Below are 11133 nucleotides of genomic sequence, written 5' to 3'. Positions count from 1 at the left end.
TGCTGTGTTCATCCAGCTCTACACCTTGTTATCTCAGATTATCCAGTGTCGGCAGTTCCTATTATCTGGGTGGTTTTTCAATTCCAGATTTTTTTATTGAATTCAAATTTCGCCATCTGCCATGGTGAGATTTGAACTCAGGTCCTTGGAACATTAACCTGAGGTTCTGATTTACTAGCATTACTTCCAACCCATTTTGAATCTGGTCCTGGTGTACATATTGGGGTAAGAGGAGTATTATTCACTGGGAGACAGTGTTGCAGTGTCAGTTGAGTTAGAGTCTCCATGGAAGTTGAGAAGGGAAATTCAAATGTGAAAATATTCAATCTGAAGAGGGTTAATTTCAGAAAGTTGAAAAGAGATCTGACCCAGGAGGATTGGAATCAAAGACTTGTGGAATAAAAATGGCAAATACTGGGAGGCCTTCAAAGAGTAAATAATTCAAGATTAGAGCCATAGAGTCATAGAGTCACACAGCACGGAAACAGACCCTTTGGTCCAACTTGTCTATGCTGACCAGACATCCCAATCTGACCTAGTCCCATTTGCCAGTATTTGGCCCATATCCCTCTAATCTATTCCTATTTATATGCCCATTTAGATGCCTTTTAAATGTTGTAATTGTACCAGCCTCCACCACTTCCTCTGGCAGCTCGTTCCATACACTCACCACCCTCTGTGTGAAAAAGTTGTCCCTCAGGTCCTTTTTAAATCTTTCCCCCCTCACCTTAAAACTATGCCCCTCTAGTTTTGGACTTCCCCACCCTGGGAAAAATATCTTGGCTATTCACCCTATCCATGCCCCTCATGATTTTATAAACCTCTACTTTGTACATTTTTCACTGTACTTATGTATTCCTATACTTGATATGCGTGACAGCAAAGTCTAATTCTAATTCTAAATGCATTCAAGTGTAGAACTCTCAAGGTATCTATAGATATAGTGATTGGATACAGCTCAACAGAGGCAGGTTTTGTATGATTAAACTGCACACGTTCCTTCTAATGAAGGCAGCATTCCAGTCTGTGCTGGTCTGCATGATTGCTGAAGGTACAGCTGAGTGGCTGCATGCTCCAGCAGGGAACCCCTTCAGGCAAGGTGCACAGAGGCTGAAGCAAGGGCTGGAACTAATGGCATAGCATATTATCAGGAAGAAAAGCACAAACATGGCACAATAAGGCAGAGAGTGAATTCCAAATTGATCCTGTGGCTGAGCAGAGACTTGGTGAAGGAGTGGACATGGGGTTAGGGGGCCTTTATAGCACACTGTACATTATGTATTAGATATAGGTATAGGTGACAGGCAAAACTAACTGAGGACCTAAATTCCTTTCCACACGAGCTTTAATGACCCCACACCAATGGTCTGCGCCAGACTCAATCGCAAATATGCTCTCCTAATATCCAGCCTTACACAGAGAATACTGGAGAAATTCAACAGGTTTGGCAGTATCTGTGGAGACACAAACAGAGTTAATATTGTGTGTCCAATGTTAGTCTTCTTCAGAACTGAAAGTTGTTGGAAAACAGGTGTCTTTTATACATTCTGCTCAATACACCACAGGTGTCATAATTACCATAACATCCATCAACAACGGATCATCCCTGAGATTCTGATGTTTGTTTCACGCTCACATCCATAGCACTGCTAGAAGCTTACACACACTGACAGTTATTTAACATTGTCATCTATAGTTCCCATACATACTGCAGCATACCCAGAGCCACACCTTCTACCCTCTTGCAGGGCAAACAGGCAGATCCCCAGAGGTGGAAAAAGCCTGGTTAGGCCCCAGCTGCAGTATCTGAAGTGCTATAGATTAGACAGGGCACCAAGGAAACTCAGGGCAATGGTAGCCAGATATCAATTATTTGGAGGGATTGGAGAAACTGGAGTCATTTTCAGCAAGGAGGGTGAAAGAGTGATTCAGAAAAGGTGATTAAAATCTTGACAGGTTTGATATGATAAATGAAGAGTAATTGTTCCCATTGGGAGAGCAGTTGGTCACCAGAAATTAAAGACAAAATAAAAGAGGCAAAATTTGGAAATGTAGACATCAAGTTATTATAAATTGGAAATACCGCGGAAACAAATTCAACAGTAGCAATCAGAAGAATATTGAATAAATATTTGAAGAATAAAAATAAGCTCAGCTACAGGGAAAGAGCAGAAGAGTGGGACTAATTGGATAGCACTTTCTTTGGAGATTTTACTGGCACAATAGTCTGAATGATATCCTTCTGAGCTCTATCATTCTGCGATTGTATGGATACTCAGAGGCAAAAAGACACAAGTTATTGAACGTACAATAAATAAACAATGAATTCACAAGGGGTTGAGTAACCTTTTCAGAATATACTGCTCATTTTATTCACTAATCAGCAGGACTTCTGTGTGAATCAATCTTTCATAAGTTTTTTGTGATGTTAGATGTTCAGATGGATGAGCTAAATTCCCAATCCGATTGCTGGACCTAGGACTGAATAATCAAAGACCGATTGTTATGATTTGAGAGGTATTTCAATTTCATGCCTACCTTTGAATTCCCAAGAACATCATAAATAGAACATGTATCATGTATGGGAAGATGCTGCTGCCTAGATATTACTGTCATCTTGTAAACGTGAGGAGAGCAGTGAGGGAATGTCTGATACTGCTCGAGAAACTTAGAAGAAGTTCACTGTGTCTGTCAGTGGTATTTTAACACAACCACCTCACTAACGTTTTTCTCCCGAACCTGTGAAAGCAGTTGTGATGAGTACTTGGATGAAATGGGTTCACCTCCAGTGGTTACTTGTGCCATAAATTTTTTTTATTGTTTTTTTTAAAATTAGTTATGGGATGTGGATGTTGCTGGCTGGACCAGTATTTCTTGCCCATCTCTAGTTGCCCTGGAGAAGGTTTTGGTGAGCTGTAGTCCATTTCATGTGGGTTAACCAAAATGCCATTAGGGAGGAAATTCCAGAATTTCCACACAGTGACAATGAGGAAACAGCGATATATTTCCAAGTCAGGAGGTGAGTGGCTTGGAGGGGAACTTGCAGGGGGTGGTGTTCCAATGTATCTGCTGCCCTTGTCCTTCTAGATGGAAGTGGTCGTGGGTTTGAAAAGTGCTGTCTGAGGATCTTTGGTGAATTTGTGCAGTGCATCTTGTAGATGGTACACACTGCTGCTACTGAACGTCGGTGGTGGAGGGAGTGGATGCATAAAGATGTGGTGCCGATAAAGTGGGCGGCTTTGTCCTGAATGGTGTCAAGATTCTTGAGTGTTATTGGAGCTGCACCCATCCAGGCAATTGGAGAACATTCTGTATTGCTCCTGACCTGTGCCTTGTAGATGGTGGACAGGCTTTGGGGAGTCAGGAGGTGACAATGTATTTATATAACAACATAAAGACTGGGATCAGGAAGAGGCCATTCATCCTCTTGAGCCTGCTCCACTATTCAATACGATCATGGCTTATCTCGGCCTCAACTCCACTTTCCTACCTGCTGACTGTAATCTTTCAACTCATTACTCATTAACAGTCTGTCTATCTCCTCCTTAGATGTATTCAGTGTCCCAACATCCACTGCACTGTGGAGAGTGAATTCCACTCATGAGCCTTTGAGCTTGGTCTTCCATTCAGTAGGATCATGGCTGACCCAACCATTTAGCATTTCAGTTCAACCCGATCATCTTTTACACCCCATCCCACACGCCTATTCTGCTAACCAAGAATGTCTCCAACCCAGACTAAAGAAAAATCAGAAACTCTTCTACCACCTTTTCGAGAAGAGAGTTCCAAAGAATTACAAACCTCTGAAAGAAAAAAAATCCATCACATCTTTGTCTATTATGGGAGACCCCTTATTTTGAAACAGTGAGTCCTACTTTTAGATTCTTTGAGAAGAGGAAACATTCTTTCCTTATCTGCTCTGTTTAGACACTGAGGATATTAAGGGTTTCAATAAAGCGCTGCTTATCCTCCTACATTCCAATAGACAAGCAGAGCCTATCCAGTATTTTCTCATAAAATGGCATCCATTCTAAGCATTAGTTTGGTAAACCTGCCCTGAAATGCTTCCAGCATTTTTACATCTAACTTTGAATAAGGAAAACCTTGCTATACACAGTGCTCTGACATGATCTCAGCAATGCACTTTATGTTTCCACAGCATAATGCCTCCCTACCACCACTGTGGGTCTCCCTGCAGCACCTGGACTGCAGTGGTTCAAGAAGGTAGCTCACTAAGACCTTTTCCAGGGCAATTAGGGATGTGTAATAATTTCTGACTGTTGCCCACATAAATGTAAATGGTTAAAAAGATTCTGGAAACAACAATTTCAGTTACAATAACTCAAGAAAGAGGTCTCTGTTTGTAACAGAAGCATTTTTCCATTTTCACTCTTGATTATAACATTGATTTACTGTCCTGTTAAAAAAAATGTTGCTTTGTACATTTCATATGGATTGAAAGGAGCTAAAACAATCTGAAACTACAAGATGAAACTGAAAAATAGTGAGATGTCTGCATGTGGTCGGTCACTGTTCTCACAAGTTGATACTGGTGTCATGTATATGTCAAGCCCAGTGAAGTGTGCATGATTGCAAAAAAGGCACTACTATTTTCAATTTGAGTGTCAAAATCATGAGCTAAAGGGAGTCATGTTCAGGAAGATCCATTTTGAAATGAATCCAATCACTGAGCTGGTTTTCTCCAATGTTATAAAGCGTAGAATGAGTCACGTCAGCAATAAGGATGAATTTGAAGAAGTCGGGATGGTTCTCCCCACAGAAAAGAAGGCTCATAGGAAATGTGATGGAGGGCTTCAAAATCATAAATGGGCTGGACAGCGTAGATAGGGAGAAGCCTTTTCCACTTAAAGGAACAAGAACAAGAGGACGTGGATTTGAAGTGCTTTGGAAAAGAAGCAAGGGTAAGTGAGAAAATAACTTTTCCACACAATGAGTAGTTAGGGTTTGGAATGTATTGCCTGGAAATACGGTGGAGGCAGGTTCAATTGAGACATTCAAGAGGGGCATTGGGTGAAATAATGTGCAAGAATATAGGCAAAAGGAGATTGGCACTGGGTAACAATTTATTTGATTTGATTTATTATTGTCACATGTACAAAGATACAGTGAAAAGTATTGTTTTGCATGCTAACCAGACAAATCATACCCCACGTAAGTACATCAGGGTAATAGAACAGAATGCAGAATATATTGTTACAGCTACAGAGAAGGTGTCGAGAAAGATCAACTCTAATTATGAGAGGCTGTTCATAAGTCTGATAACAGTGGGGAAGAAGCTGTTCTTGAATCTGTTGGTAGTGTTTTCAAACTTTTCTACTTTCTGCCCAATAGAAGAGGGTGGAAGAGAGTATAACTGGGATAGGCAGAGCCTTTGGTGATTTTGGCTGCTTTCCTGAGACAGTAGGAAGTGTAGACAGGGTCAATGGATGGAAGGCTTTTGTGATGGACTAGGCTGTGGTCATACCTCTCTGCATTTTCTTGCAGTCTTGGGCAGAGTGGTTGCCATACTAAGCTGTGATGTATCCGGATAGGATGTTCTCTATGGTGCATCTTTAAAAATTAGTAAGAACCATTGTAGATATGCTAAATTTCCTTAGCCTCCTGAGGAAGTAGAGCCATTGGTGTGCTTTCTTGACCAAAGTGTCGACGTGGATGGGCCAGGACAGATTGTTTTTGATATTTACCCGGAGGAACTTGAAGCTTTTAACAATCTCTACCTCAACACCATTGATACAGACAGGGGTGTGTCCTCCACTCCGCTTCCTGAAGTCAATAACCAGTTCCTTTGTTTAGCTGACACTGCGTGTGAGATTGTTGTCTTTACACTATTCCACTAATCTGTCTATTTCCTGTCATATGTCTTGTCGTTGGTTGAGATCTGACTTACTACGGTGGTGTCATCAGTAAATTTGTAAATGGAGTTTGAGTTGAATTTGGCCACACAGCTGTGAGCATATACAGACTATAGTAAGGGGGTTGAGTACACAGCCTTGCAGGGCACTGGTATTGAGAATTGTCGTGGAGGAGGTGTTGTTGCCTATCCTTACTGATTGCAGTCTGCGGGTCAGGAAGCCGAGGATCCAGGATGCTTGAGGATGCCCGTTGAAGATGCTCCTTTGAAGAACCAATGCAGAAAAAATGGGCTGAATGATCTCCTTCTGCACCGTAACAATTCCGTGACTCTGTAAGTGCCACAAGGCTGATTTGTTATTAGTGCAGTTACGCTTCTGCGGAATTAGACCAGGTTTTAATGACAGCAAGACAACTCAGTTTACTGCAGCTACTTACTTACACTTGTCTTTCAACTTCTCAACAAATAGAGCTTTTGCCCTTCAATGCATTGGCAATGATACAGAAAGGGCAGCAGGGCATCTGGGATCTGGCAGAATAACCAACAGAGTTAATACTCAACCAATGAGCTTTCAGACTGGAAAACAAGTTTAACAAGAATGGAGAAGATGGGTAAATTAAAGTGGGTGACCTTAAAGTCTAACCATGAGCAGAAAGGGAAGTAAACAAAAGGATTGGATTAAACAAAGAGAAAGGAAAAACAATGTAGAATAAGAACAAAAGAATACATCTATAAAATCTTCCTGAAAAATTCAAAAGGTTGTGAAATGAAACTCTCCACTTCATGTATTTAATTCTTAGTGTCAAATGTGTTGGTTTTCAGAAGTTATCTCTTTTCATATTGTTAAATTTCTTTGACAAGCTTAATTGATGATTTACAGATAAATGCAAAAAATTTCTGGAAGTAATGCAAAGACTAAGGACAAGACATCACTGAGTAGACCAGTTGTAACTTACAAATTTACATTTCAATGCACATCTTCTCTGATCTTATGGTTCTAGTCTTTCATTCCTCTCCCCAGATGCAACTGTAAAAGTTTACCCTTGAAGAACAATAAACACCTGAGCTTTGTTAATATGAGAAGCAAATTCTAGCTTTTATGCTGCAAAGATAACACTTGTTCATTAAAGAGTAGATTTCAATTTTCAGTAAGAGGACATTTCAGAGTTACATACGATCTGTGGGTGCACATCAAGAGTTTCAACTTTGAGAAGGAAGTACAAAAGCAAATTGTAAGCCTACTTATAGCTGGAACAAATGCTATTGGGAGACAATGCAGGTAGATAGGAATTGTGAAAGAGAACAAAATACAGAAAAAGAAGAAGAAACAAGACAGTTCATGCACACAGAACATTTAGAAAGGGTTAACAATGAAAAAGTATTGTTGAAGGATCAGAAATGCAGCAGCTAATCAATGGCCAGGAAATTGCCCAAATAAAAGCTAAGTGATAATGACCAGCATTTCTGAAGAAGAGTGTAGGCCCGAAAAGTCAGCCTTCCCGCTCCTCTGATGCTGCTTGGCCTGCTGTGTTCATCCAGCTCTACACCTTGTTATCTCTGATAATGACCAGCTAATTTGTTTTTGTGATGTCAATTGAGGAATAAATATTGGTCAGGACAATAAGAAGCACTCCCATGATGTTCTTTGATATTGTGCCACACAATCTTCGATGGGTTATAACATGGGTTCATCTCTGTGGACAGACAAAACTTTAATTTGAGGTCTCATCAAAATGACACCTTCTCCTACATGCAGCACCACCTCAATACTGAACAGAAATGTCACTCTCCAGAACATGTACTCCTGGGTCTGGAGTGGAAACTGGACCCAAAACATTCTGCATCAGAGGAAAGACTGACATCACTAAGTCAAGACTGACACTCAGAGAAGATATTTTGCAGAAGATATGACTGAATCTTTTTAGAGATATTCTTTCAGACTAATTGCCATGATCATAGAATCTCTACAGTGTGGAAACAGGAACTTTGGCCCAACAAGTCCACATCATCCCTCAAAGCATCCCACCCAGACCCATCCCCCTAATCTACACCTCCCTGAACACTATGGGGCAATTTAGCATGGCCAATCCACATAGTCTGCACACCTTTGGACTGTGGGAGGAAACTAGAGCACCCAGAGGAAACACACACAGACACAGGGAGAATGTACAAACTCCACACAGACAGTTGCCCGAGGGTAGAATTGAACCTGAGTCCCTGGCACTGTGAGGCAGCAAAGTTAACCACTGAGCCACCGTGCCGCCCAAATAAGCCAGGTCACTGTTCTGTTTTCCTATATGCAGATTCTATAACGTATTTCATTGTGTTTTTTTCAAAAGTATATAGACTTTAGGCTTGCAAATACAATGAACTTCTGAATGGAACCTTAAATGCTCAAAAATTTATATTAAAACATTCCAATTAAAATTTATTGTAAAGTAATATTTTAGCTTAGCATGAACTATCACCATCGATGCAACATTCAAATTAAGCAATCTTCTTTAACAAACCAAAGTTCCCATGTAATCAATAATGTAAATTTATTCAAATACTTTCACATATATGCTCACAACACAAATACATGACTAACAATGCTGTCTCGAGAGTATTGACAATAGGCTAATACATTTTCAGTACTTTTAAATATTTTAGCGTTGCAAACAGCATCCCAAAATTACACGAGAAACAAATGCTATTTATTTCCAAGTGCAAATTATTTAGTATTAAACAACTCTCACAAAAATAAACTCCAGAATCAAGTGCGAGGCTGTATCAGAATGAAGGCAACATCATTAAGTGTAAATCTCAAAGACCTTACAGTACAGAAGGGGGCCACTTGGCCTGTTGCTTGTTCTCCTGTCACGTCCAATCAGGGCTACACACTTTACACACATTTCCCATCTCTTTCTCCATTTCCTTTATTGACAATACTTCAACTCAGCCACAGTCTTATTGAACTTGTCAGTGAAGCTAGTGTTCAGTTACATTGCATGATGCAGCTGGAACAGAGCTAGAAGCATTCACATTAGCCTGAGCATTCTCTTGATTGTTATGTGGTGATCTTTGCTATGGATAGAAAAGTATGATTAGGAGCAGGTCACTCAGCCTCTCAAGTTGCCTGAACAATTTGGTTAGATTGTGGCTGATCAAATGGCAAAATCAGCCACTTCAGTGTCAGAAGTGTTGTTATGGAATGGTCAATCACTGCAATGACCATATGACAGACGCGATGTCAAAGAAGTAATTATACCATTAGCCTCAGCAAAATACCATTCGCACCTGCTAGCATCTTCAGTGTAATTTTTATCACATGCTGAGTGTGTTATTACCAGTCAAGGTAAGGTCACCACAATCCCAGAGCACCATAGGGCTGCTCGTTCATTAGAGAGAATCAACTGGTGGTGGTTTAACCTGAGGGTCACCATGCTTCAGGTGAGGGGTGAAGTTGAACAAAGATCAAAGAACAAAGAAAATTACAGCACAAGAACAGGCCCTTCGGCCCACCAAGCCTGCGCCGATCCAGATCCTCTATCTAAACCTGTCACCTATTTTCCAAGAACCTGTATCCCTCTGCTCCCTGCCCATTCATGTATCTGTCTAGATACATCTTAAATGACGCTATCGTGCCCGCCTCTACCACCTCCGCTGGCAACGCATTCCAGGCACCCACCACCCTCTGCGTAAAGAACTTTCCACGCATATCTCCCTTAAACTTTTCCCCTCTCACCTTGAAATCGTGACCCCTAGTAATTGAGTCCCCCACTCTGGGAAAAAGCTTCTTGCTATCCACCCTGTCTATACTTCTCATGATTTTGTAGACCTCAATCAGGTCCCCCCTCAACCTCCGTCTTTCTAATGTAAATAATCCTAATCTACTCAACCTCTCTTCATAGCTAGCGCCCTCCATACCAGGCAACTTCCCTTTGAGATGGAGAGTCTTTCTTCATAACCTCAGGCAGTGTGTGAGAATGGAATGCATGCTTTAGACATTACTTTGTTTCAAAAACCAGCCAACAAAGCTAACTAATCCCCAATATTGATGACTTTATTATCAATAGATAGAAGCTAATAACTGTTGTAAATTATGCAATATTGTAGCACTGGAGAATGTTTGCTTTGTTACAGTGTTTCTTTGTAAAATTATGGACTGTCTATCTCTGTTACTATTTGATGAAAAGGTGTTGCTCTGCCATCTGTATGATGCAGCTCTTTAATTAGACACCCCTGAATTGCTTTGCTTTAATTAACTCTTTTGTCTGGGCATGATGCTTCTCCTCTTGCAAATCTGAGATGTGCAATTGTGCAAAAGAAACTGGTTCCTTCTTAATCATGCCACTACTCTCCACCCCAGCAAGTGTGGGTCAGCCGACATTCATTAACAGTGATCTTGCCTGAGTCAAATAGTTGTGCACTTAAGTTCCACGGCTTAGATGTGAGCACAGAACTCAGGCTAATGCTGTAGTGCAGGACCGAGGGAATGCTGCACTGTCTGAAGGGATTCAGACAGAAAAGGGATATCCCCTTCAAAAGAGATACCAAAACCAAGGCCCTACCTGCCCTCTCCAGAGGACAGAAACAATCCCATGGTTGCTAATTCAGAGAACATCAGGGGACTTTACTGTGGTGGTCTGCTCAATAATGATCTCTAAAACAGACGATCTGCTGCTTGCTTTTGTGCAACATTTGCCTGCGTAAATTCTTCCTTCACCACATCAATGTTAACATAGCAAATGGAATCTTTATTGGGTGTAGGGTGTTTTGGTCCATCTAAATCATACTCTGTAAGTGCAAGTTATTTCTTTGCAGTTGTCAAAGTTAGTGCCATGCAGATGTGTGGGGACACAGGTTAACAAAAGGCAGACTGACTGCCTTTCCCATTGCAGGGGATCAGCCCAATTCCTTATTGTCTCTAAAAATATTTCTCCCAGTCCTCCAAACACGTTTCAAAGATAAAAAGACTTGGTTTTAGTATCTCTATGCTCAATTATTCTAATTACCCTCAAGCTGACTGCACTCTGCCACCCTCTTTTAAGGTTGAGCCCTCTCAAATTTCCTTAAAAAAAACCCCAAAGAACTTGCTGGAAATCAGAAATAAAAACAGAAACGACTGGGAAAACTCAGCAAGTGTGTCAGCTTCTGTGGAGATAAAGCAGAGTTAACACTTTGGATCCAGTGAACCTTCTTCAGAACTGCTTGTAGCTAGGATTGTTCTTCAGCTTTCTTAACCAGCTTCTTGGTTTGATTTGATTTATTATTGTCTC

The sequence above is a fragment of the Rhincodon typus genome, chromosome 12, assembly GCF_021869965.1.
Source record: "Rhincodon typus isolate 14 chromosome 12, sRhiTyp1.1, whole genome shotgun sequence".
Lineage (NCBI taxonomy): Eukaryota > Metazoa > Chordata > Chondrichthyes > Orectolobiformes > Rhincodontidae > Rhincodon > Rhincodon typus.
The sequence above is the reverse complement of the archived record's forward strand: the minus strand, read 5'-3'. Positions refer to the sequence as shown.